Below are 4911 nucleotides of genomic sequence, written 5' to 3' on the forward strand. Positions count from 1 at the left end.
TTTTTTTTTTTTTTTCTGAGTGTATTTTTTTAAGGACTAAAATACACTTTGTTTGAGCGTGATGTTGTCATTGCTGCATCCGGCTCTGCTGTAGGATGTGCCGGTGTCCCAGAATAGAAGGAATATATATATATATATTTTTTTTTTCAGAGACCAAGTTTCTCAATGAGAGAAACATCAAGCAATTGCCACAAACCCTTTCCTTGAGTAATGCTGTTGTCTGCCTAGATTTGGGTGACTATTTGACACGATCTACACTGGCTGAAGATTAAAGGGCAGAGGGAGAGACTGCAGGTCTGGCCGAGGCTTCCTTCCCCCTTGTCCTGCCTAAACAAAGCAGAGAGGAACGTGATCTCCAGCCCCACACGCTGCACGGGAGCCATCCTGGACTGGGAAGGCTGAGGAGCAAGAGGCTCCTGTGAATGGGACCAGGCTCATCCAGGCTCCTGGGTGTGCTGGACTCTCTAAATGCTCCTTTGCAGTCCTTGCTAGCCGGTTTTCCCCTTACCCATCCACAAGCATCACCTCCATTCCCCTGGGACTGAGCCCAGGAGGAACTGCCACTTCTCCATCACTGCTTGCAGAGCTGTTATTCTGTTTATCCACATCCTTATCCGTATTTTCTTCCTCTGGATGATTGAGCACCGGGTCACAAGCACTCAGGATGCCAGGAAACACCAGCCTATCCCAGTCACCAGCCACAGCTGCAGCTTGAGGACCAGGCTGTGGTGCTGCCAGGAGGAAGGACACAAGGACATGTAAAACCCAGACGTGGTTTATACCCCAAGGTCAGACAGAATCGATACGTTCCCACAGAGCATATTACATCTAATCAGTGTTTTCTGGTGGAAAATTTCTGATGAACTTGAAACATAAGAGTGGGTTTATTTGCAAATGCCTGGTGAGTGATAAGCAGGTGATTTAGGGCATTTTTTTTGCATTGGAAAAAAAAAAAAAAAAAAGAAGAAGAAATATATTAAGGCCAGTATGTTTTTCCCTTTTTGGTTTTTTTTTCCATGTTCTGTGAGGAATGGTGACTGCCCAGCAGGTCACGGCAGAAGCTGTGTCTGCTCTACTTCTGGGTCAATTGTTGTTTTTTTTGCTACCAGAGATGACGAAAAATAACCACCATTAATTGGAGTTGGGGAAATGCCAGTTCTTGATTTGGAGTAAAACTGGAAGTGCTGGCAATTTTTAAGGAAAGCTTTTCATTGCAAAACCGCTAGGATTCACAAATCACTAGATTAAAAATCTAGTGATGCTTGCAGAGAACCATAATAAACCCCCTTAGCTATGTGAGAAAAAAAAAAGTTTCTTTTTTAGTATGCTGTATTTGGCTCTTTCTAGGTAAAGAAGACAAACAGATTTGCCAGCAGAAAAAAAGAAACCTTTTCTTGCTTTTAATCTGTACTGTGTTTGCTATCCCAAATGTCTGTTTGTACAGTATGAAGAGTTTGGAGATTCAAAACTTTTGTCTTGTCCCAAATCTGGTCAAAATATTCTACACTGAAGAAATGAATCATGAAAAAAATGACTGTTATGCACACAAAACCACTACAGAAATTGCTATTTGTACATAAATATGTAAAATCAAACCAGAGCCAGGAGGACACATTTCAGCCACATGGAAGTATAATGATTTGCTCGCTCCCAGATGAAGGCAGTGTGTTGAAACCAGCATGTTCACACACAAAGTGTGTCAATATGGCCAAATCAGCAGTTTCTGCTGAAAGGAAAGAGGGAAAGAGAGAAGAAAAGGAGGAAAGAAAGAAGGAAGGAAAAGGGGACTTTTTGCCCTGCTCCAAACCCTGCTGTGTGCGCTCCTGGAGCAGCAGTTGCAAGAAATCGCCTATTACCTGTTTGGGGGCAAAAGTGGTCCTCACCACATGCCTTGAAGTGTGCTGTTATTTGATAAATCTTGTTTTTCTGAATGTATCGCAGGACACTGTCTCTTCAGACGAGTGTGTTCACCTTCCTTCTGGCAGTGACCAAGCAATACTGCAACCACACGGGACTGTAACTGCAGCACAGTAAATTATTGCTGTCCCTTTGGCTGACATATACAGCAGGAGCTATAACTGCTCTGGTTTTCCACAAAGATCCATTGCATTTGAGTGTATCTGAGAGTGTAGGGCTCATCTGCACATGGAGACTGTTGTCCTATTGCCTCTCCATTGCTTTACGGTTGCATCCATGTGCTCAGAATAGACAACACTGCACACCAGGCATTTATCCCAAGGGTTGTAGGTTTGCTCTGGCATCCCCGTGCAACCTCCCCCTAGTCTTGTCCAACAAAAAATCAAAAATAGCAGCTCCTCCAGTCTCCACCAGACCCTCAGCTCTCAATTTTCTTGTAAAACTTATAAAATTCTGCTCCTCTACCTCTCATTTGAGCCTCATGCAAGACCTGTGACTGATTGCTTTCTGCACAGGGCACCCTCTCATCTGCCGATTGCCACCACTACTGGAGCTTCAATAAACTGATGATTTTATGTTGTTTGAATACAGATTGATCATTAGAAATATTAGTAATGACTGCTTGACTTGATAATTAACCATGTATCTATATTGCATTCAGGAGCTGTTAATCTGTTCAATGGACACGTTCCAAATAATCCATTTATATTTAAATAAATTGATGTGCCATAGCTATCTTAATCAATCTAAATTAAACTCCTATTTAGGAACCTCTGCTTTGCAGCTTGTAATTTTTCTTTAACTGAGGGCAGCTGGGTTTGGTGAGCTACAGAATTTGCTGGGGATCTGGAGCTGTTAAAGACAAAATAGGTGTTTTTCTGCTTCCCTTGCAGCCTTTCCTTCACCTACATGGAAATGCAGAATCTCTTGCCTGAGCAACTTACAGGATGTCTCCAGTAGTGGGTAAGATTTCTTGGATCTGAAATTCTTAACTAACTTTATTTTTTCATTCATAAAAATAATCTGTTAATATTTATAATAGCTTCCTTTAAGTTTTTTTGATCACTTTATTGATCTATTAAGGGAAAAGGTCCCCATGCTCATTGCCACAAGCAAACAAATTCCAACTGATATGAGGGAGTTTGATGTTAGTTGATGGAAAAGTGCAAAAGAGACAATTGAGGAGCACTGGGACCTGTGAGCTGTGCTTGCACTAGAAATCTTGGGCCCACACAACCCCAAACACGAGAGTTTTGCTTCAATCTTGCTTGAGAATGATTTTATTGCTCTGTATCTTCTCCTTCATGAAAACAAATAAAGAAAATAATAAGAAACAGTTCAGGATGCAAATCAATATTATTGAGATCCCGTGGAGCCCTGAGTCTGGGGGTGTCACACTGGGAGGGTTTCCCACTGTCCCAGCCCCTAGAGTTCATTAAAAGTCTGAAAAATTACATAAAAGAGAAATGGAGGTATGGAAATGGATAGTATTTGCATAGATAGTCAGCATTGCCTAAGATCCAAGACAGGCCACATAAGATAGCAGGAGACCTGGAATACTTTATTTTACTGATCTACAGGTATCTTCCATCAAGAGCCAGGAGGTCTGTTTGGCTGCTGTGTTCCAGACACTGACTTTAAAGCAGAACCCACCAGAGGAGTGGAGGCCCCACCATCAGTTGAGGTGCTGGGCTAGAAGATATGACCAAGTGCAGCAGGAGAGGGGCATACCAGTGCAGGGGGAAGCCTGGGTTGAGGACTGCTGCTGAGGAGTGGGGAAAGCTGCCAAACCCAGGCTGTGACGGAGAAAAAGGGCCTGCGTGGGGCTTCGTTAACTGAGGAAGCCTTTAAAAGTTGCTAACAAAAGGACTTGTCCTGCCACGGTACAGTAGGCAGGGAGGGACTGGGTTTATTTGAGGGCATTTCAGCCAGGTTTGAGTTCTTTTTCCACTTTAAAAGCTCCTTTGTTGGAGTGTGGGCTTCCATAAAACATGGTTACAGCATTTCTGGGGTTGGATGGGACAGGATCCCTTCACGGAGCAGAAGGCCTCTGCAGTGTGGCCCTGCCAACTTCAAACCGCCCGTAGCCTTGATGGACATCTACAATCCTGATAAGCAAAAGAGCAGAAAGACATCAACACTGTTATATGGTTTATGCATTTTATGCGTACAGGGAACTTGTTAGGTGAGAATAGCCACATGGTGTAAGAAGTGGAAAAAATCATAGTTGTGATGTAGCTGGGGAGGAAAGTGGAAGAATAATACATATTTTATACAATTTTGACCATTAGCTGCTCCTACTGCTTTTATGCCCTGGGCTGGCAGGGAGGCTCCATTTCAGAGCTCTACGTGATGCATCAGCTCACCCAGGCACTGTCTTCCAACTCTGCTTTTTCATAGCTAATTTGGTGCCTTTTTCTTCCTTTAATTACAGCAATTCATCACACTTCTTGCCAGCTTATCCTTGCTGATACACCAGGATGCTGAATGTCTTTTGTAATTCCTGTGGTGCCTCTCTAGGTTGCCTTGAGAATATTTCTTCTTGCTGGGGTGTAGAATATGTTCAAAGGCACCCTGAATCCTCGAAGCAGAATTCAAACCCAGACTGCTATCTCCCTTCACTACTATCTCCCAAGCGAATACCTTTTTTTTTTTAATAGAAAATACCATTCATTGTCTAGGATTAATTTCTATCCCACAGCTGTTGGAATGATTACTTCTAGTCTATAAAAATGAGCAAACCAGAAAAGCAACAGAAAAATGTGTCATGTTTATCTGTGCACAATGCTGCTCCTGAAAATGATAGTGTACTTAGCTATGTTTAATACTCCAATGAGAAGTCAAATGGTACAAATAATGGGATTGTTTTGGAGAACATGACATCCTCAGCTGTTTGAGGAGAGATACGTGTGGAGTTTGAAGGGTGCTTCCCTGTTTTATCTGAGAAGGAAGTGAGGAAATGGCTGGACTAGCGAGCTACGTATGTATCATGCT

This window comes from Nothoprocta perdicaria, unplaced genomic scaffold, assembly GCF_003342845.1.
Source record: "Nothoprocta perdicaria isolate Ctin4 unplaced genomic scaffold, notPer1 scaffold_9, whole genome shotgun sequence".
Lineage (NCBI taxonomy): Eukaryota > Metazoa > Chordata > Aves > Tinamiformes > Tinamidae > Nothoprocta > Nothoprocta perdicaria.